Source organism: Macaca thibetana, chromosome 9 (genome assembly GCF_024542745.1).
Source record: "Macaca thibetana thibetana isolate TM-01 chromosome 9, ASM2454274v1, whole genome shotgun sequence".
Classification (NCBI taxonomy): Eukaryota; Metazoa; Chordata; class Mammalia; order Primates; family Cercopithecidae; genus Macaca; species Macaca thibetana.
In genome coordinates, this window is record NC_065586.1 from 2,432,648 (window position 1) to 2,457,399 (window position 24,752).

Genomic DNA, 24,752 nt, shown 5'->3' on the forward strand with positions numbered 1-24,752 from the left:
TTGCAGTGAGCTGAGATCCAGCCACTGCACTCCAGCCTGGACGACGGAGCCAGACTCCGTCTCAAAAAAAAAAAAAAAAAAAAAAAAAAAAAAAAAAAAAAAATGACATCACAAGAAAACAAACAAACAAAAAACCAAAAAATCTATACACCAATATATCTTTTAAATATCCATGCAAAAGTCCTCAACAAAATACTAGAAGGTGGATTACAGCAAAGCATTTTACAAAATCCAACACTCTTTCATGATGAAAATGCTCAGCAACCTAAGGATAGGAAGGAAATTCCTGGACCTTTTAAGGGCCTCTACAGAAAACAAACAAACAAAACAACTCAACAAATCCAAAATCTTAACTCACTGTGAAAGACCGAATGCTTTCCACCTGAATTAGAAACAAACAAATAGATACTTGTCTGTCCTCACTACTTCTATTCAATCTGGTACTGGAGATTCTATCTAGACAATTAGGTGAGAAAATAAAATATTACTGGAGAACCCACCCTTCTCAATATCAAGTTTACCAAAAAGCAACAGTAATCAATTAATATGGGACTAACATAAAGATAAACATATGGTATATCAGAAGACAGTTGAGAGTCCAGAAATAAATCTTTACATTTATAGTTAACTGAATTTCAACAAAGGTACCAGCACCATTAAGTGAGGGGACAAAGACTCATTTTAACAAGCGGTTTGGGATAACTGGATATCCACATATGAAAAATGAAGCTGCACCTGTACTAGCACCATAAAATTAACTAAAAATGGCTCAAATACTTAAATGCAAGAGTGAACATTATAAAATTCCTATAAGAAAACATAGGAGTCAATCTTTGTGATCCTTGATTAGGTAATGGAGTCATATAAAGGAATTGCATTTAGAATACATAAAGAACTCTTAAAACTCAATAATAAAAAGACAAGCAACCCAATTTAAGAATGGAGAAAAGGTCTGAATAAACATTCTCCATAAAAGATATGCAAATGGACAATGAGCACATGAAAACATGATCAAGATTATTAACTATCAAGAAAATGCAACTCAAAGCTATTATGTGATGTCACTTTACACCCACCAAATTGTCTATATTTTAAAAAAAAAAAGACATAATAACGAGTGTTGGTGAGGGTACAGTAAAATTGAAATTTTGTACATTTCTAGCGGGAACATAAAATAGCACAGCTGCAAAGAAAATAACATGGAAGTTCCATGAAAGGTTAAACAGAAGAATTACCATATAACCCAACAATCCTACTTCCAAGTATCCGCCCGAGAAAGAAAATATATGCCTATGCAAAATCATGTACATGCATGTTCACACCAGCATTCTTCACAATAGCCAAAAGGCGCAAATTATCCAAACATCTTTCAAATGATGAATGGGTAAATAAAATGTGATATATCCACATAACGGAATATAGTTTAACAATAAAAATAAATGAAATGTTAGCAGGTGTTACATGAATAAGCACTGAAAACATTGCCCTAAGTTTTAAAAAAGGCACATATTATGTAATTCCATTTATATAAAAATGTCAAAAACTTGGAAAATCTATACAGAAGAGGAGTACAATAGTGGTTGACTATGTCCGGGAGGTTGAGGGGAATTGAGGCGTGACTGTTAGCAAGTACGGGCTTCCTTTTGAGATGGTGAAAATATCATAAAGTTGATTGTGGTGGTGAATGCACAACTCTGTGAATATACCTAAACCCATTAAATTTTACTTTTTATATATATGCAGTTTCAACTTTAAAATGAATTGATTGTTACAAGTGCTCGGTTCCTTATTTCCTAATTATGATTACAATATGTGATATTTCTTCAACGGCATTAAAATCAAGCTGTTGCAAGAGCTCCTCATAAACGGAAGGTAAGAATTTGGTATATAATCATACCACTATAAAAGTTCTTTTAACTCAGAAAGCCAGATCCGGGAGAGAATAAATTTCTGTTGTTTTAAGTCATCCAGGTAGTGGTAATTTGCTGTTGGTTGAGTGCGTGTGTGTGTGTGGGGGGGGGGGGGTATGCGTGTGTGCACACTTGGGAATGGTGGTGTAATTGTGGCGCACACGGACTGAACTACTGAACCATGATGGGATTACAGCTACAGGACAAGGAGGTGCAATCACATATCATTGTCCTGACTAATGGAGGCAACGGCTGGGTGTTCCACCTGCCCCCTTCTTACAATAACTGTTTGGTGTCACTCTGTTTCAGGGTAATACTGTCTACAGCAGCTTTTCATCCTAAGAGCTGAGTGGTGCCAAAAGTAATTAGCAATGCATTTGTCAAAAACAGTGTCTCAATTCAGGTGCTAGAATTTGGCAGAGGCCCTAGGATGATATTGTATAACAATGTGTGTCGTGAGTCAGAAAACATATTGACGATGTTTCCGTTTAAAATTGTTTTTAGTTTTTCAAAAAACTGTGTCTTTTTAAGAAATATAATAAAGGATAATCTTATAGTTATAATTTTTCTCTTCAGTGTTCATACAAGCCCCCTGATAAAAATAAGCAGAGATTACAGTCCAGAATGATATTTAATTAATGTGTCCCAATGCAATATTTTGTAATCAAACGGGGAAGAGACACTCTATTTAAAACTTTAATTGTTACCAATCATCATGGGGTATGCTAAATAATATTTTCTGGTTACTTCAGTTTTCATTGGAATTTCAATTTCAATGGGCATAAAATGTAAGTTTGGGGTGACTACTGGAATCGTAGGATCGTGGTCCCTGAAAGCACCAATAAGCAACCCCTCTTCAGAGGAGTGTGGCGAAAGCTCCTCAGTTAATCCATTAATTACACATTTGGTGTCTGCACTGGTAACTACAGTCACCCCCTCCCTTTATCCGCAGGGATATGTTCCAGGACCACCAGGGGACGCCTGAAACCCCAGATTGCCATCAGTTGAAATACATTGCTGTTCATGTCTTCCACCCACAAATTGAATGCCCTTTCTATGTTAACTAAGCATTTATCACACACTGTGCCTGTATGTTGTGCAGTTTGAGGTGGAACAACAAAACTGACATGAATTTCTTTTTCCTTCTCCACAGTTTCAAGGACAGAAGATTCATTTTACAGGAAATCTTAGCCACCTGAGTATATAATTTTTTTTCTTTCCTCAAGTTAAGAACTTCTGCCTTTTCACTTAAAGGAAGCACTTAATAACTCCTCTCTGGCATCTCCAAATTGTCAGCCTCACTACTCTTGCACATGGGGCCACTATTAAGTAAAAAATAGGGTCACCTGAACGCCAGCTGCGCTATCAGCACAGTCAATCTAATCACCAAGACAGCTGCTAAGTGATTAATGGGCGGGTAGTGTCCAAGATGTGGATACACTGGAAAAAGCAATGATTCATGTACTGGGTGGGACAGAGCAGGATGGGGGCAGATGATATCACACTACTCAGAATGGAGCTCAATTTAAAACTTTACATTGTCTGTTTTTGAAATTTTTCATTTAATATTTTTGGATTCCAGTTGATCGCAGGCAACTAAAACCACAGAAAGCAAAACTGGATATGCAGGACGACTCTCCTCTAAGGCCCACCATCAGCTCAACATTAAAGAGCAATAGGGGAGCCATGGTCTCAGCAGTGGCTGGATCGTTGTCCCTGAGACCTGTTCTCAACCATACTTCCCTGTTCTTTCCAGAAGCTTAGTGTACCCAAATTGCTTACCACTATTCGGAAGTTAATTGGCAAATATCTTTCAAAATCTAAAACATATTTTCTTTGACACGTCAATTCCATTGCTAATAATTTAGCTTTGTTGATATTTTTAAGAAAGGCCAGGACCAGAGTGCAGTGGCTCAAGCCTGAAATCCCAGCATTTTAGGAAGCCAAGGTAGGTGGATCACCTGAGGTCAGGAGTTTGAGGACAGCCTGGTCAACATGGTGAAACCCCATCTCTAAAATTAGCCGGGCATGGTGGCTCATGCCTATAATCCGAGCTACTCGGGAGGTTGAGGCAGGAGAATCCCTTGAACCCGAGAGGCAGAGGTTGCAGTGAGCTGAGATCACGCCACTGGACTCCAGCTTGGGTGACAGAGTGAGACTCTGTCAAAAAAAAAAGAAGAAGAAGGAAAGAGGAAGAAAAGAGGGAGGAAGGAAGGAAGGGAGGGAGGGAGGGTGGGAGGGAGGAAGGAAGGAAGGAAGGAAGGCCAAAACAAAAACAACAACAAAACTCCTTTAATATCAACCCTTGACAACCCCCTCCTCTTGAACTAAAAGTGAATAATGAAATCCTACTGTGTTCCTTTGGTATTCGGCAGGCCACACAAAGGGCTGCGGGGCCTCTGCAGAGCTGGCTGGTATCTGTAAACTCTGTTAAACCTCATTCTCTGATCGAAACTCTACTTCATGTTTGTAAAATAATTTAAGGGTAAGCCCACCTTGTGGTGTCTGGAAATAATTTATATATTCCCTCATTTGACAGTCATGTAACACTCTTCTGTCCTGAGTCAAAAGGGTCACAATTATATATATTTTTGTGTACTCAACTTCTACCCTGAGGAAAACAAAAAGTGTGGAGGCATTGCAAAATAAACCACCCGTGTGTACTAGGACGTGTTTCACCAGCCACCTGGTAGCTGTGGGCCCAAGAGAGTCAGGGTGATGAATAAAACTTCATCCTCAGGCACTGAGTGGGTTACAGCATAGAGAGATCTGGGAATAAATTAACAGCTCTGTCAGGAAGGACCAGTCTTTGTCTCTTGGTAGCCTAAAATGTTCTTTTATTAATATCCAAGAAATCATAGTATGGTTGAATTCCAAGAAGAAATTCCAAGTTTCACAGACACTAGCAAAATATAGGTTCAAAATTGCATGCACACACACAAACACCCATACACAGTCATCATGCAGTCACTGATACACAGAAAAATACACATACACAGGTACACACACATACACACCCACACACACACACTCACACATACTCAGAGAGGAGAGAAAATTCTACAATTTTGGGTAACAGAAAATCCTAAAACACCTACATAGTCAATTAATAGAAAAACGATTAAAATAAATTGTGATTAAAACTGATTAAAATATTTATTTCATAAATTATGAAATTATGAATTTCAATACAATGAAATGCAATCAACCTTCAAACAGGATGAGATGCTTCTCTATGTACTGATAGGAAATGTTCTAATATTTCATTAGAATAAGTACAAAGGTACATATGCCATTTGATTCTATTTGTGTTAAAATGAAAGCTATCTTGCTGACTCATGTGCAAAAATCTTTTCAGAAGGAACACTAAGAATCATGTCAATTGCTACTTAGAGGAGAGTGAATGGGGCAAGGAATTTATGACAAATTACATTTTACTTTTCAGTGTAAGCCTTTATTTTTTTACTTTGTGCATAGACTAAAATTATATGTGTGTGTGTGTGTGTGTGTGTATATATATATATATATATATATATATATATATTTTTTTTTTTTTTTTTTACACATTTCCATGCCGAGAGGAAACTGCTCCTTCACTTCACACCCCCACTTTGAGATCCCTTCTGTCTGATGCCTTCCCTGCGTGTAAGGACTGTTTCCTTTTTTAAGGCAATTAATAACCATATCACTCCAAAATTGTTTAATAATAGGCTGTCTCATATTGGCAACTGTTTGGGAGTCTGTGGTGGTTCCCAGGACTGTCATCATGTCCAACGTGTCAACCACACAATCTACTTCTCGTTTTAACTTTACAATCCTTCATAGAAAGTTTAGTGCATAGTGGATAGAAATCAATATGTTGATGTCACATGCAATCAGAATACCTTTCGGATGAAAAACAGTGAAGGTTTCAAATGACATTCACATCCATGGTTGTCACATTTGTGGGCCTTAAATGTCGACCCTGAAGACAGAGGGGACACAAAGAAAGACCACTTGGAGATTGCCTCTTGCTCCCTAGGCTTTGAGGGGCTGCTTTTAAACTAGTTTGGTTTGGTTTAATTCACTGAGGCTGGTTAATTATTTCATTCTTTTTATAAACGCGCCGTGAGTGCCCACTGTGCCCTGGCTTGTTCCAGGTGCGGGGCATGCAAAGACGAACCAGGCTGGCTCTGAGGGTTTGCTCATGATGGCACCTGCTTCACAGCCTGTGGTCGGTGGGTCCAGCCAAGTCTCATCGCAGTGCATGTTTCCCAGACCAATCCTGGTACCTCCTGAGTTAGCTCAGGTCCTTTGAGAAACAGGAGTGAAACCAACGTGTAAGAAGTCTATTGGAGAATATGCCTGTGAGGGATGAACAGGGGTAACACGGGCTGTCAGGGAGCACCTTCCACCACGGGTCAAGCCTCACCGCCTGAAAAGAGAGGGGCAGGAATGGGTGGTGCAAGGTAGGAAGAGACTCAAAGGCACACTCTAAGAGAGGGTGGGCTCCTCCGAGAGGAGGCCTTCAGCTGAATCATCCAAGAGGGATCTGGTGACTGTGGGAGTGGGGGGCACAAGCATCCCACGGTGCTGAGTCATGGGCTGGGGCCTGTCTGATGAAAACACAGCGCTGGTGTGAATACAGAGATAAGTCCAGAAAGGTAGGGACTGAAGTTGTCAGATAACAAGCTCCCCAGGTCATAAATGTCACCGGGGTAAATAAAGCAAGATACAAAGAGGAACCTTTGGGGCACTGATATTTGGGATGAGGAGAGCCAGGCAGGCATCAGAAGGCAAGTGCAGGTGTCCAGGAAAGGGGTCGAGTGACCCAGAGAAGGATGGGGATCAGGAGAATGACTGGGACTGGGATTCTGGGGTGAAGGGAGAGCCAGCAGGGGTTGGATGCAGACAAGGACAGACCCCATGGGACATGCCCCTGGACGTGACAGGGAGAGGGAAGTGGGGACTCCACAGCATCTGGGCTGGGCGCCTGGGCAGTGGCTGTCCCATCCACTGCTGCCACGTGGGCCACATGCGGTGGGGAAGCCCAGTGGGTTCTGGACTGGGTGGAGATGAAGGTTCACGCTGGGGCTTGTTACATTTGGGAACCAGCAGATGGGGGACCCACAGGACCAGCATAGTTGCTGGGGAATGGGAGGGAAACAGCTATCTGCGGTCGGCAGCCACCTGCTGTCTTGAGAGCTCCACACAAGCACTGCTGACTTGGCTCCTGTGGGCGTCGGGGCACGGCTCTTCCTGCAAAGATGAGGGCGAGTGCGTTTCCCCAGGCCCAGGCCGGGTGGGGGCCAAGATCCTCAGCCTTGCTGGGCTGCCCAGAGAGGATGGCAGCGTCCTGTCTCTTCCTGCGGGTCTCTCGCCTCAGGGTCTCTCCCCATTTTCTTTCTTTCTATTTTCTTTAACTTTTGGGTTTCGTCTTTTCCCTTCAACATTTCTCCATAGCTGTTTTTCTGTGACGGGGGGTTAAGTCACCAATAACGATAGTTCTGCTCCTATAAGAACCTCAGAGTTCTCTGAACGTGGTTATTTTATCACAAGGCTTACACCCTTTTAGTTCTACCCTGTGTGTTGGAGAGGGAGATCGCCACGGGTGGACCTGCAGGGCACGCAGCAGCGCACCGCGTGTGTTCACTTCACGAAGGCGGGGACTCAGTCCCCGGAGCCGCACACGGTCAAGGCCCAGGCCCTGCCTTCCAGGGTCCCCTCCGAACTCCAGGCTGGTGCAGTGGCCGCTGCTCGAGCCGCTTTGCAGACTTCCTTTATGCCTTCCAAGAGGAACAAAGCAAAAAAGTTAACTCACTTCTGCTCATAAAAGTCGCCAAATAAATGAAAATTCGCTAATTTACTGCAGTGCATTCTAGGCAGAAAATGGAGAATTTGCGCACATTTTCCTGGCTCCTTTCCCTGGTCCCACCTGTATCTCTATTACAGGGACAAATGGGGCTAATCTCACTGATGCGATTCAGCACATGAACATGTGTCTGCCGAAGCAAGAACAATTTAATCGTTGACCTGAAGCCCTGGCTGCAACGAACAAGCTTCGTTTTCCTAAGCAGAAGGCAGTGTAAGAGGGAGAGGCACTGAGACCAGCTGCACAAGAGGAGAGACCAGGCGTGCGTGGAGGTGGAGGGGAATTTAGCTTCTTGAGAAACCTGGTGAGGAATAAAATGTACTTGTTTTCATCCGAGTTAGACTTGCTGGACAGGCACACGATTAGGGACACCATCCCCATTTCAGTCACGCTGTTCTGTGTCTAGCTATTAGGACTATGTGCCTAGTAAATGGAAAAATCACACCGATTCCTCCTCTTAAAACAGAGAATAAAGATAGTTTGAGAGTGCAGGTCGAGACAGAGCAATGAAATGTCCAGAATGAGGCATTTTGTTTAAGAGACACGCGTGAAACTCAGGGCTTGACGAGACAGGAAGGCAGAGCTTCACGTGCCATGGACCCTGATTGACAAGGCTTTTAAAGCATGGCTTCACTGTGACTGACAATCATACTGGGGAACAGATGAACAGGTAATTGCAATTCTGTTCTATCTTTGCATAAATACTAGTGCCCTAAATAGTCCTGCCAGCTTGGAGAGAGATGGTCTGAACCGAGGCTGCCAACCAGAACCACCACCCCTGTAGAGAGAAAGTCAGATCCCAAACTGCTGTGAAGTAACCAACGCTTTCAAACTCCTTAACTACCAGTGGGATGCACGTCGCATTTGGAGGCAGGAGGCCAGAGAGAATCCCAGACTCATCACTTACTCGTGCATTTCCCAAGGTGGGTCATTTGGACTTTGACTTTCAGTCTTTTCTCAGTTAAAATAGGATTGAAAACACGGAGCCTTCCTAATGCACGCAGGTTCTGTAAGAAGCACGTAAAACGATGCATACAGAAAAACTTGGACCATTATTATGGCTACTCTCCAAATTCCATGGACACATTTACCACATTGTATTAAAAATTGTACATTTATAGGCTGGGCGCGGTGGCTCACGCCTGTAATCCCAGCACTTTGGGAGGCCGACGCAGGCAGATCACAAGGTCAGGAGATTGAGACCATCCTGGCAAACACGGTAAAATCCCGTCTCTACTGAAAATACAAACAAAAAAAAAAATTAGCCGGGCATGGTGGCGGGCGCCTGTAGTCCCAGCACTTTGGGAGGCCATCATGGGCAGATCACAGGTCAGGAGATCAAGACCATCCTGGCAAACACGGTGAAATCCCATCTCTACTAAAAATACAAAAAAAAAATTAGCCGGGCGTGGTGGCGGGTGCCTGTAGTCCCAGCTACTCGGGAGGCTGAGGCAGAAGAATGGTGTGAACCGGGGGGGCAGCACTTGCAGTGAGTGGAGATCACACCACTGCGCTCCAGCCTGGGTGACAGAGAGAGACTCCGTCTCAAAAAATTAAAAATAAAAATAAAAATTGTACATTTATTAAACTAACTAGTTAGACGGTAGTTTTCTTAAGTAAAACCTTAGATAAATCACTGTTGTATGCTATGGATTTAGTATAGTGCTGGTAAAAGCAGGAAATTAACAAAATATATAAATGGAATACATTTCAATGCTTATTCTAAATGCAGTTTTGAAATCTAAGAAAGCTTCCAAAACCATAAATAGAAAGTTTCTATTCACTCTTCTGTTCATTCATGGAAAGTCCAACAAGAACAAATGGGTGGAATTCTCTTTTCAACACCGTGGCTGTTCCTCTCCGTAAGAAGCACAGGAATGGTAAAGTGGGTAAAAATGACAATCCCATTTGCAACCAAGATTACAGTAACTAAAAAGTGCATGCTGCTAGGAAATGTCGCTGAGGTCACCTTCCAGCCAATTGCTACGTTTTCTGCTCCTTCTGCAGGTTCTGCTGTGACATCCACGGGGCCAACCCTGCTGGAAGCAGGTTCCACTGTGACATCCATGGGGCCAACCCTGCTGGAAGGATTTGGGCCAGGAGGTTATGATCTTCAGTGTCTCCACTCCTTACCATTTCTATTCTTGGAAAGTTGACTAAAATAAACCATAAAATTATCTTGGAAGATGAAAAAATAAAGTTCCCAAAGTGCTGTGCACACCTGAAATGTGAACGATTGGGAGAGTTGTTGCCGGTGAGAGACCCATCTGTGTTTCCCCTCTTGGGTGGCTGCTGCTGTGTGCTGTTAGCCAGAGAGGATTTCCCAAGACACCCCAGGACCTAGCACACACAGCCCTGTTGCTCTGCTCTCCCACCTCCTACCTAAGAGTCCAATGGATTGTTGTTTAAAACAAAGAGTTCTGAGTTTTATCCCCTGTCGACATAATTAAATCCGTGAATTGGCCTTTAGGAAATCATCCCAGGTAATTCTTAGGACTATGCAAATGCGACAGCCTAATAATGAATTCCAAGCATCATTTTTCATCATTGTTGTTATTTTCCTCAGCACCTGCTTCCTGCAGGTGACCCCTACCCTGTCTGCCACCTGCCGACTTCAGCCCAGCACCTAGGATCCTGCTTCCCTGCCTGAGTCCCACCATCCTGCCATGAAGCCTGTGGATAAACAGCATCAAAACCAGAGCCTCAAATGCATGGCTGGGCAAACACATGAGTGTGGAAAAGTCCCAGTAAGGAAGTGGCCAGTTGGAGGTAGAATGCCTAGGAAAAATTCTTGGAATTTATGAGCCAAGGCCTCAGTTTCCTCCTGTGAGCACAGCAGGATTGAATAATTTGCAAGTTACTATTCTGGTCAAAGACACTTGTGTAGATTGCAAGTTGGCTTCTGGAGGAGTGTGCACACCCTCGGCAAGCAAACAGCCACCACGGCCGCAGCCTTGACCACGTGAGCATGCCACACTGAGTTGAACCAGTCAGTGGGTTTCAAGAGAGTATTTCTCACATCATCTTCATGCATTATCAGAGTACATGTGTAAACGCCAGAATCAGTATCTAGTTAAAAATAAAAACACCATTTTCCTTACCTTCCTCAGCTTCCTATGAAATCAACACTTCATGCATATTTTTCTTCGGCGAACTTGTATTAAAATACAAAAATATGAAGCGAATATCTATTAGAAAGAATAAGTGAAAGTAGTCCCTTGTATCATTGGAATTTTGTTGTTAAATCTGAAATGCATAGTGTGGCATGCTTGCACTCTCTCTTTTTCTGTTTCTTTCTCCATCTTCCTTGTCTAAATACGAGAACAGTTTTGTCTGAAACATTTTTAGTCTAAAAATAGAATTACCAGAGGGTGTTTTTTTATAGTTTGTTTTTAATGGATCAATTTGTCTTGAGGAAGAGAAAAAGAAAATTTAAAAGCTCTTAAAATCTATACAGGTTTTCAGAACGAGATGCTTTCCTTTGGTGAATATTAAACGACAAGTATTGAGTTTGACAGAAGAATAGTTTAAACTAGCTCTAAAAATGTACTTCCTGATTTTAGGAATTTGGAGAATATTACTAAGATATTCAGTCAATTGTTGATTATTTTTGAGCAGATGAACTGTTTTTCACATTTATAGTCATAAAAACTGTGCAATCAAAGGCATTTATTAAAAAATACTAATAATTAGTAAAGGTAACTACATATTAGAAATTATTTACTAGCTGGAGTTTTACAAAAATTAATAGGTACTATCCTGTCATTTGAAATGACTCTCTTGACCATTACGTGCAAACCTATCTACGGTAGCTAACTAGCTACATACCTATTAGCAGCTAACTAGCTGCATAACTGTCTAGCAGCTAACTAGTTGCATAACTGTCTAACTAGCAGCTAACTAGCTGCATACCTGTCTAACTAGCAGCCAACTAGCTGCATACCTTTCTACTAGCAGCTAACTAGCTGTATACCTATCTACTTGCAACAAACTAGCTGCATACCTATTAGCAGCTAACTAGCTGCATACCTGTCTATTAGCAGCTAACTAGCTCTATACCTGTCTACTTACAGCTAACTGGCTGTCCATTTACTGTGAAGGGGAGAAGGATCCGATCTGTTAGCAGGCACTCCTATTTCCTGGTAAACACATTATTTTTCCAAAAGCAAATAGAAAACTAGAGAGGCTTTTTGCTCTTTCTGCTCTTGCCTTTTAAAAACTAACAACATGAGAAAAGCAGGGAACAAGAAATAGAAGAAATTCTGAATTAAAACATGGGCCTTGACTTTGAAGACTTGAGTGTCTGAAACTATGAGAGCTTAACCTCACATATTTAAAATAGTCTAATTAAGTACTAGATGGATTCCGCATTCCTCTTCTACTGTATCTGAGCATCGTGTAACAAAAAGCAAGGGAGTGGAAGACCTGAATGGAAAGCTCTGATTTCTCACTGACGAGCTTAATGGTTCATCCATTTGAACCTGGGTTGATTCACTGAGAAAGCACAGCATGAACTGTGGTGGCTGAGAGCGGACAGCAGGGGCCTGTGTTCAGACTCCCACTTCAAGTGGACTCCATCACAACCAAGGTCCTGAGAATTGGAGAAGACGAGGGTGCCGAGATTTATTTTCTCCGATGCTGCTTGCAGACACTATTAATCTCACATAGCAGAGTCTCCTCCTAAGCAAAAAAGTGACCTCAGAGGCCTCTCCACCAGTGTCCCAGCAGCCAGCACCCATCAATCAGAGGTGCCATGCAGAAAGACAGTCGCTGCCGTCAACAGAGAATTTCCACCAGACAACTTGGAAAGGAGAGCTGGCAGCTGACAGAGCTGAGGGCTATTCCATGTGCTTCACTGTCGTATTCAAAACATGAAGATCTCAGCTCAAAAAACAATTTGTTTAGCCCAGCAATCATAAGCTATTTTAACATATAACTTATTTTTTCTACTTTTTTTTAGGTTATATGATATTTCGTGTTATAAAATATCAAAGGTATAAGTAGGTTCCTATGACATGCATTTTACCTGCTTACATTTTTATGCTATCCTTTTATTCACTTATTTTAAATGTGTCATTTTGGTTAATGGAGTGTTGAATATTGATGCAATTTCCTTAGCTATATATTTAAAGAAATGTTAATGTCCATCTCCCCTAGTCTCAGATAGCTATGGAGATATAACACTTGAGGGTAGACCAAAAGATATTTTCTCCTTTACATGTAAATTTCCCACCTACGTGAGTCTCTACATAAAGCAAATAAATTATCAGCACACTATGAGAAGTGGAGAAGCTCACCTAAACTTGGTTTCTGAAATTACAGCCTGAGAGACACTGACGTCTCAAGGTAGGATGGCATCAAGAGCATGCGTCACTTGAATGCAGCTACTGCTGTTCCCATTTGAGCTGAATTTCACGTGGGACTGACAAAAAGTCCTCGCCTGATCATGGAGTGCAGAACCATGATGTCCTAGTCCTAACTTAGGAATACACAATTTCTAATTGCAGGGTAGAATTCTTTTTTTTTTTTAGATGGAGTCTCGCTCTGTGGTCCAGGCTGGAGTGCAGTGGCATGATCTTCGCTCACTGCAAGCTCCACCTCCCGGGTTCACGCCATTCTCCTGCCTCAGCCTCCCGAGTAGCTGGGACTACAGGTGCCCACCACCATGCCCAGAGAATTTTTTTTTTGTAATTTTAGTAGAAACGGGGTTTCACCATGTTAGCCAGGATGGTCTCGATCTCCTGACCTCGTGATCCACCTGCCTCGGCCTCCAGAGTTGGGTCGCGGCTTTCCGTCTGGGTTTCAATCTTTTGTCCACTGCAAATTGGCAGCCTAACAAAGAGCTCTGGCTTTCTCCTCGACAGAGCAGAGAATAATAACATGGACCTGACAGTATTTTGTGCAGATGAAAGGGAAGTAAAGAGCTTAGTGCGTCTCCACACACATTCTGAGTGTTCGACGTTGTTGATTTTTGTGGTCCTAGTTACATCTGCTTGACATTAACTGCTGCTATAACTGAAAAGACAGAAAGAGTTCATAGTGAATCTCCATAAAAGTGTGTACCGTTTTCAGTACTTTCTCTTATACATATCCAAGAGGCTTGTATATATGTATACATTTCAGAAATATTAAAAAAGTAAACATATGACAATCCAAAAATGCAATCAGTAAACTATAGGATTACTATTTCTCATGGCATATATTCCTCATAACACTCCTGTAAATATTGAACTCCATTTTCATAATAAAGTGTCATTTTTTAATTTAGGGACTAAATATACCTTTGCAGATGTGCACCTGGTATATAAAGTCACTCACTCACCTTTTGATATAATGCTTCTTTCAAAATCGACATACTTCATACAACAGTAAAAGGTTTTCAGAATTATTAGCAGCTTCTGCTACTTTCTAGAAGAATCTGGCTCTGTGCAGTAGGAACTTATCAGGTGACGTGCCAGTGAGGAGCGGCTGCTGCTACTCTCACTTGCTCTGGGTTATTCCAGCTGGGAGTATAGAGGTAAAGAAACTAAACTGAAACTCTTTAATATCCATGAATAACTTGTCCACATGATTTCAATATAATTTATAAAGTTGTTTGACTGTTTTCTCCGTACTAACCAGAAAATGTTAGTGCCTGATACATTGTATATATTGATGGAAAAAAGGAGGGTGGAAGCCACATACTTTGCATGAGGGGCCTCAGAGCGCTGCGTTTCCATGAGTCTCAACTGCTCCCTTATAGAAGGCCCACGAGATGATCACTCCTCAAGAAAAATTTTCAAAGGACAAACAAATATAAGAACTTTTTCATCTAAATAAGAAAAATAACTTAATATAATAATGCATTTCATTTTTTGCGAACAATCGAAGCATATTAGATGGATTTCCTGTGTGATTAACAGAACACTGTCAGATATGCACAGCTTGGGGACGAGTTAGAAAGGAGGACAGACAGATATTGTTTCCCGTGATAGCGCTGGGTACGTATTTTAGCATAATATAAAACTGCTAATGTGAACATGCCAAATATCAATTCACGAATCTCATATAAATGAATAAAAATGTGAGGTTTTTATTTAAAAAGGTTTAACTGTCGTGAAAAACAAAGATAATGACTTTTTAAACGTCTAATGAACACTGATCTATTATCCCAGGGGTTTACCAGGAAAACAACATTTTGTAAAAGAACACTCTTGTTTTAAATCCCCATTACACCTCCTAAATCTCCTTGGATATTTTTTTCTACTGACTATTGTCTCCCATTGATGAGGTTGGGCAATCCATAAACACTCTGAATGAGACTAAACTGCAGGTTGAAAAAGTGTCCTTTGTAATTTTTGTGCCTGGTTAGATCACACCCAATTTTGGCTACTTACCACTTGTAAAGGAAATCTATCAAACCCGTTGAAACATTTATAATGACATTTTAACTCCCTTCCACTGAAAATGCATTGAAAAGTATTCCGTAAGTGCAGTATTTAGAAGGAAGCTATTATTTGGAAGAGGAGGCAAATGTCTGAACCTGCTGTTTTAAAATTGCCTTCCAAATTCAAGGAAACGTTTTACAAAAGAGGTTCATAATGGAGTCTGAGCCGGGCTCCGGGGACGTGAATGCCATATTCCCTGTTGCAGCGTCTATTGACCCTCAGACGCCTGATAAAACGGAAGACAGATTGCCCTGGTCCTCTCTGTGTTTAAGTATCAAGCTGATCCATAACTTTCACAAGAACCAGAAATCATTTATTGTCAGTGCTGTCCAGAGTATATCCTGACGGTTCAGTGGGAGTTTCACTGCCATTTATTTTCAAATCAATACTCAATTATGAAGAGGAAGATTCACTCCCTTGCCCATTTTCAAGATGAAATTATGGACTGGAGCCATAACACTTAGTCAAGGCAAACCACCGTCTATTAACTCAAGATGGTACCGGGGACCAGCCAGATACTTTATTAAAGTTCACTCCTCTCGCTCACTCTTTTTGGCTTTTAATTAATCATTGTGAAAAAGGCCTTTCACATTGTGACTGATGACCAGAGAAAACAATTTTCTCCTAACTGCCTTTTAATTTCAACTCTGGGAGAGCGCATTGACCGAATCTCACAACAACCCATCAATGCTAGTTTCTAATGTGTTTTCTCCTTTGTTATTGAGAAGAATGGAGGGCGGTGAAGCCCCATGCTCCTCTTCATAAGTCAAGTAATTGATTCAGTAAATGCCGCACATTTGCTACTGGATAAAATGTGCTGTCAATGAAGATACTAGGTACTATATAAATTACTCCATTAAGCAGAAATAAAGCTATTTATGGTTTTTAGAGCAAAATGCAAGTAATACTAAAAAGAGAATAGAAGAGAGAGATTACATTCACTTCCCCTTTCTGTATGCCACCTCCTGCCTTGGCTCCATCAGTTACTTGGATAGTAATTAAAATAATAAAAAAATTGAAAGTGGAATGATAATAATAAAAGCTATTCCTCATGGGAGCAAATCTGAACCACCAGATTGCTACTGTGTACTTCAACTTTTTAAACTTTGTATGCTAAATAGTTGTCACTGAGTTTTAGATTGGTGGGTAAATAAACACCCAGTAAAACCTTTCGAATGTATTTATTTGATGGAAACCTTTGAACATAAGTGCTAGTATGCACTTCAAAAGATATTAAAATCCAAGCAATTAAAACTATCTGCTGTTTCACAGAATAGCATATTTCTAGCAATCAAAATTGAGTACAACCAATCATGGCATAGCAAAGTCCTAAAGTGTTATGGAGATGACAGCATTTGGGTGAAATAGCAAATACTGCAAAAGAATACACTTAGAAATTCTTTCAAGAGAACAGGTTTCATGTTTGATAGTCTCTGACAATGCCTGTTTGAATCAGAGCTATTTTCCAGACATTCTCCTGGCTTAGTGAAATTGTTACTTGCATCAGATCAGAATCATTCAAAGTCACTGATTTCCTTCCAGGAAAATTATTAGGTATGATTGGAAGGGATTTACTTATTTGAAATCCATACCTTCCCTGCCTTCAAAAAATCCTCCACTCTGAAATATAGTCTTGCATTAAAAAAAACCTGAAATTAAAAGTTAAGGAAAATCAGAAATAAGAGAAGGAAAGTAAAAATTAACTGCACCTGGAATTTGTAATAAAATTATTTCTGCAGAATATTCCATTGGAGTCACGTTCCTAGCAATCAAGAGAAAAGGGAAATATAAATTGCTCTACAGTTTTTTACTTAAAAAGTACAAGTTCTTCTGATGGAACTTTTCACCTGCAGTCTGCTATTTTAATATTACTTTCCCCTATGCAAAGAAAAATGCTTAATAAACTGTAGAAGTTTCATAAATATTGATAGACTAAAGACTAAAACATTGCTGGATACATAGATACAACTAAAATGAGTAAATATACAGGAGAAAAGGGAGAACGATAGATAAAATGACACTTTAGTAGAAGACATCCTTCAATGGCTGGATCCTATGTTCATGAGTTGTCTGTGGGGTGTGATATAACATAGTGCAGTCACATGGCTCTGTAGGAGTCCTGACTCTGGGAAATAACCATGACCATCTCAGTGGTGGAAGGGTCCCTCCAGCTTTCTTTAGTAGCAAGCTTGTTAACCACATGCTTGCCCTGACAACCTTATCACTTGCCAAGAGCAAGCGGCAGTGTTTGCACTTTTACTATCTCTTACCCACTCTTACTATCCACCACCCACCATGCACGGCGTATGTTTCTCAGTCTCTGTTTCTCAGCTCAGTGCTGCTTCATGCTAGATGATTTGTGTTTCCCGGGTTACCCTTGCCTCGAGATGAAACAAAGTCACACAAACAATACTCAGCAATATTCCTCGGGTTCTCATTCCCAGCCACGGATCCATTTCCAGCCAGATCCCTCTCATTTAGCGTGGAGCCACTGGGTGGTGTTTTGCGCACACACACACACACATTCCAGAAGGTCCTCAAGTTGGCTTGGCGGAGTGGGGCTCTGGCTACCGTGGCTCCACTTCTCAAAGCCACGTGAAGGCAGAGACAGCAACAGCATCCACACACTGCCCATAAGCTCTTAGCAACCAGTAAAGCCACCGAGGTTGACAAGATGTCAAGACGCTGTGACCAAAGGGAGCTGAAGCTACCCAACCAAAAATCCCTCCAATGCCCTGCGTGCATAGCACACCAATTCTACAAGCCCTGAGTCCCAAAGAAATGCTGAGTTTTGATCCCGTAGTCACACGGATTCTTCTTTCCAGTGTCTGAGCTGCTGCCATTTAGCCTCAGAGAGAACTCACGGGATTACCTTGGAAGGGAACTTGGGAGACCCTGCACTAATAATAACCTTCTCCCCTGCTTATGAGAGTGTCATAGTAGACCCTGGGTATATGCAACTTGCTTCCCCTAAAACAGCCCTTTATTAGAAGACACATCCTACAGAGAGGCTGGGGAGAGCCACGGAGTCTCCAGACACATCCGAACCCGGAATCGACCTCCACTTCTATGTGGGCTGGGGCACTTTATTCCAGAATGATGATGTTTCCACATGGCAGATAAAATGGCCCAAACTGTAGCTACATCATCGGGGCTAAAGTGCTAAAAGTGGAAGGATGGTGGCATTTTTAGCAGTATCTTCTAATATTCACCAGTCTTTTACTTATAAAATATAAAATGGAGGCTTAGGAAGATTAAATAATCTTCATACGATCACATGATTAATGAAAGGCAGATCCAAGACGGAAATCTCCTTGGTCTCTCCAGCCTATGACGCCACCTGACCTCTTCAAACTATGCTTTTTCATTGAATACACAGATATTACAAGTTGTTCTTCATGATGTCCAGGGACTAGAAAAACGTGCAGACATATATGAGACATGTACGGTTCAACTCATTTATATTTTAAACAAAAATAATATCATCCCATTTAATAGAAATCACTATCACAAGTTCCACATTGAATAAATTCTTCATCTGAAAGTATCTAAGTAATGAGTGAATTTCAGGCGTCATCTGTCCACTTCTACATCATCTTCCTCAGAGAAATGGTGAATATAAAGAAAAATTCCAGTTTGAGGCCATCTTAGGGTGGTGGAGGCAAATCTAGTCTTGCATGTATAGAAAATGGTCTCACTGACTAAAAATTATCACACAAGTTGATTATCCTTTAAATCCATACAGAAATGCACACTGAGTTATTATATGATGTTTTGCTCAAGGATATTCACTTGCAAAACGTCACCTCCTACTGGGGTCAAATTCAGGCAAAGAAAAATTTAATTAAGAGACTACCTCTGAGTATCTTTGGAGGGAAAGTATCACAAACTTTCTAGGAATAGGAACCAGCTACAGAGAAAGAGAAAGGAATATGTGGGTGTGCATATATATATATACACACACCCCATATATATGCATATATGTAAGTATATGCATTTATATATGCATATATATATGCAAGTTCCTCTCATCAGATGAGATGTCATCATAAAAGTTTAATTTTTTAAAAGGCAGGTTAATGCTTTCTGATCACAGAGGTATTGCTATCAAAGTCATAACCAGTGATTGAACATCATTGGTTGTCTATCTGTAAATAGGCACTTACGTAGCCTACAGAGTGGGCTCTATGTAGATGCTAGGAATAGCAGAAGAGACTCCAGCAAGGGGGCAGTTGAGGAATAGTGCAAAACACTCCTGCAGGTTCCTCCTCTCTGACTCACACGCTCCAAAGTGGCTGACTAGGTCCTCCTGCTTGGCACCTGTAGGACCTTGTATGCCCTGGCTCTTCTAGGGCTCAGTTCCTGGGTCCTCCCACTCCCCCAGTCTCAGGGCTTATGCAGGGCACCATTCTCTCAGCAAGGATTGTTTTCCCTGCAGCTCATTCTCTTGTCTCTCACAAGTTTTTATTTAAAGCTCACATTTTCACAGAGCCCTCCTCTGACCACTTGTGTAAAATTTCACTTTCGCCTGTACCCTCTCCACACCTCCAACCAGCATCATGTTTCTCAATGTACACGTTATTTTTTGGAAAACTAAATAATTTTCTTTTTAAATAACTATCTCTCCCCCTATAACAAGAGATTTCTAACAGAATTTTTCCTCTTGCTATTTACCTAACACCAAGAATAGAGCCTGGAATGTAGCAGATACTCAATAAATATTGATTGAATACATAAATATTATTTTAGAGACATATACATACATATTTTAGAGATATAAACACATCCCCAGAGATAAACTTTACTAAGCATTACACAATGTATTGATTTATTTGAGTGCCAATTATGCTAGACAGCATACCAGGTTCTGGGGACTTAAACAGAAAGAGAAGATCTCACTCTCCTTAGGTAGCTTACCCACCTAACATCTGAGAAGGATACGTATTATATTTTCATGCAAAAATAAGTAAAATTTCAATTGTGCTGAGTTGGAAGGATGATGATATGGTTTAAATGTCCCCTCCAAAGCTCATATTGGAATGTAATTGCCATTACAATGGTATTGAGAGTCGGGACCTTACAGAGGTGATTAAGTGAATGTCTAGTCTCTGGAATGAATGCGTATTAGGAGAGGGCAGTCCGGCCCTCCTTTCCTTCTCTGGGTTGCACCCTCACCATGTGATGCCACCTGCCATGAGAAGATGCAGTAAGAAGTCCCTCACCAGATACAGCCCCTTGATCTTGGACTTTCCAGCCCCCACAACTGTGAGCCAAATAAATCAATTTTATTCTTAAATTACCCTGTCTGCGCTACTCTGTTACAGTAGCAGAAAACAGACTAAGATAGACACTTAGTGAATTGAGCACACATGGCTGGGTGAAGAGAGAGTGATTCATGAGGATGGCCACAGAAGACTTGAAGTGTGAGTCAGAGGATGAGTGGGGAAAGAGCCTGGTCTTGAGAGCAAATGTGCTCTGGCAAAAAGAGGTGCTAGGTGTGGAGTCTGGGAACAGGCCAACATTCTGAATAGCTGATAAGGAGGCTGCTTAAGTGAGAATGGAGGTGTGGGCAGCTATGGGACAATCTAAGGCTTTAGGTCCTACTTAGAATTTTGCAACCACCCTGCAGACAAGAAGCCATTAAAGTGTTTTATGGTGGCTCATATCTGTAATTCCAACACTTTGGAAGACTGAGGTAGGAGGATTGCTTGAGCCCAGGAGTTTGAGACCAGCCTGGGAAACATGGAAAAACCCCATCTGTACAAAAAACACAAAAATTAGCTTGGTATTGTCATGAGCACCTGTAGTTCCAGCTACTCAGGAGACTGATATGGGAGGACAGGCTGAGCCAGGGAGGTCGAGGCTCCAGTGAGCCTATATCACACCACTACACTCAAGCCTGGGCTGCAGAGCAAACTTCCGTCTCAAAAAAAAAAAAAAAAAAAAAAAAAAAAAAAAAAAAAAAAACAGTATTTTATGGATGGGAGACAATAGGCAAAGAGCAGATTACACGATTGGATTTGCATTTTACAATTATCCTTGTGGATTTCCATGGGGGAATAGGCAGGAGAGCCATAGACCATGTGACGATCCCAGCCAGGAGGCTCTTACGGCAGCAGCAGGGAGCAACAGTGACTGTGGGAAGATGAGGGAAGTGAAGAGAGTTGAGTGTCTATGTGAGTCAGCGGGAAGGGATCAGTGATTCAAGGAGGAGACACCAAAGATGATGCATGTTTCTGGGAGTTCACTGAGATGAGTAACCTGGGTGGAGATCTAGAATAGGGTGGAATTCATAGGGTGAGTTCCTTCAGAAGGAGAGCAAAAAATCAGAATGGAGGCAGAGTGGATAAGATAAGAAGGTTAATGGTAAGCGTGGGCAAGTGTGGATGCCTTGTAGGTGTGATGCTTTGCATGTCCATTTTATATAAAATAGGAAGTAAGATCATCTGTAAAAAGTGATGCAGGAAAAGACATGAAGGGAGTGCAGGTGGTTTGAAATATTTCACCAGTGTATGTGGAGATGGTGAGCAAACAGAGCATAGAGACACACTCATTGATTCTGCACTTATGAACATGGAAATGAAGCCCGCTACTTCTGCCACAGGACACTAAAGGCAAATGATTAAGTAGCTGTTATGGACTGAATATTTGTGTCCTCCCAAAATCCGTGTTAAAATTCTAACCTCCAGTGGAAGGGTATCAGCAGAGGCAGTCTTTGGGAGGTAGTTAAATCATGAGGTTGGAGCCCATAAGATGGATTAGCACACTTCTAAGAAGAGATAAAAAGATGTGCTGTTCCTCTTTCTCTCTCCACTCTGTGAGGACACAGCAAGAAGGCGCCTATGCTTCACTCCAGATCTCCAGGCCGAGTGCCCTCCCCAGACACCGGACCTGCCTGCACCTTGAACTTGAATTTCCCAGCCTCTAGAACTATGAGAAATAACTGTTTGTTGTGTAAGCCACCCAGTTTATGGTAATTTTTTATATAAGCTCAGACTAAGACTGTAGTAAACATCTTTTCTGGTATAATATTATACTAATTTGCTTGAAAAACAGAAAATAGGGCAGGTAGACTAGAGTCCCCAACTGTGACGTATCCACCTGCAGTGGCTTCTTTGATGAATAGAGCTTATGGTAAGTACCCCCAAACTGCAGGATCCATGCAGAAGTTGAGCGTATTCAAACTGTAAATTATCATACTGTTATTTCTATCATGTTGCCATGGTCATCCTTAGAAAACATCTGAAATAACGTGTCTAAGAATAATTTGTTTATGCAGTCTGATTTGCCAAGCATAAAAGGTGAATTCTTCATCTAAAAATGTGTATTAAGAAACTTAATATATATAAAATATGGTTTAAAAAACTTGAATATCTGGTCTGTTTTCCACAGTTACAAAATTCACTAGCTGCCATTACTTCAGTAAGCCTTATAATTGCTGCTTATTCAGAAAGAAAAATTATCATGTAAAATTATATTTTTAAATTATATTCACTTGAACAAGTGAGATGAAGTAGATACTTTACATGATATTCTAAGGCTTTTTTGAAAATTATTAGTACTCAGGGTACTGATTACAGGCTCCTATGCATAAAAGTTCCCAGTATGTGCAGTCTGGATTCAGTCTTCCCAGATTCACTATTCCACCAGGCATCCTCATCCACTTTGCTGCCAGTTTTAATCAAAAGTTGTTAAAAGTATTTTTTAACTTTAGTTCTTAACGTTAACCAATGACTATATATCTTTCTTAATTTTTAAAAGCATGTATGCTAAAACATGCCCCTGTCATTCATCATTCACATCTACTATTCAAAAGGACAGGTTGGAGATGCTGATAGAATCAAGAATAGGTTTAAAGGAATCTCTGGTTTATACACTTGGGCAGCTCAATACTATTTCAATACACAGAGCTCTAATTCTTTTATTCTGTCTATAATTCTTTCAACAAACATATGGCAAACAAAAGAGAAAATAGAAGCATTCATTAGGCAACCAGGCAACAGCCATGTGTTAATACTAAGTTGAAAACAATTGCTTTTGAGATTGAACCATGTTGTCCACCCTATGGATGGGCACTGCTTTACTGCATGACCGTTCCACAGGATATACAGCAATTGTCCTGTTCAAGTACTCTTTCTAGATTTTGACTATCCTGAACAAAGCTGATGTGGACATTATGGTAGCATTATTTTGGTAGAGATACATTTTTGTTTAACAAAGTAAGTATGTAAGTGTGATGTCACTGGGAATGCAGAGTAAGGACATAAAAAGCCTCTCCTCAACAAAAGCAATGAGAACATCATCAAAATCAACTGTTTTAGAACTTTCAAGATTCACCGTAGATTTTAGTCTGTATTGATTCAAAAACAAAAATAAAGTGGCAGAATATCAGTAAGAACAGTGAGAGTTGTGGCATTTTAATTTTTTCTTAAAGCATTCCCCTCTCCCCCAGCTTTGCAGTAGCCTTGAAAACCAACAGTTTCACAATCCACATAAAAAACAGCAGGCTAGTGGCCCCTGGAGAAAGCATAATGTGTTTGTCACTTTCCATCAAATTTTCAGGAAGTTGTTTTAATTTGACTTGTTCTCACAGTTTCTTGAAAACTCCTTGATAAGGTTTGGCTGTGTCCCCACCCAAATCTCATCTTGAACTGTAGTTCTCATAATCCCCACAAGTCGTGGGAAGGAGCCAGTGGGAAGTAATGGAATCATGGAGGAGTTGCCTCCATGCTGTTCTTATGATAGTAAGTTCTCAACAAGATCTGGTGGTTTTATCAGGGACTTTTCCCCTTTTGCTCAGCACTCCTCCTTTCTGCCACCCTAGTGAAAAATGACATGTTTTCTTCCCCTTCCGCCATGATTGTAAGTTTCTTGAGGCCTCCCAGCCCTGCAGAACTGTGAGTCAATTAAACCTCTTTTATTTATAAACTCCCCAGTCTCAGCCCGGTCTTTATAGCAGCATGAGAACAGACTGATACACCCCTGTTTGCAGGGCTTACCTTTATTTGTCCTGACGCAGACCTTAGTGCTCGCAGATATGGGATGTTTGTTGGAGATTTGTAGCAATTGTGAACGTAGCCACTTCCCGAGGTGGTAGTAGCTATTGGGAAAACAGAAAACAAGCTGACCGAAAAGCTTAAAAGGAAAAGCCGTGGAGTGAGAGGTTCACAGGCAGGTTTCAAAAGTTCCAATACATTTCTGAGAATCTAGAAGTCCACATGCAAAGACCTGTGGAAGGCCTACACTCTCAGCTCTGCTTGAATTTAAGGATCTGTGCAAGCAGAAAGTAAACGCAAAGGCAGAGTCAAAACCACACATGTGAGTCCTGATGGGGTGTTGAGACACACTCAGTCGGAGAATCCTGGGATTCTTGGAAATTTAAGGAAACTTTTGTTAAATGATAGACTTCTCATTAAGCCAACTGAGGAAAGACATTATTAACAACAGACAACAAAGAGATCAGATGCTACCTAGTTGGCTGAGGATAGTCACTGAGCAAACAGCAACAATACACCCTAAGAGGGAACTTGTTTCTAGAGTCGCCGCACTCCATTATTTAATATG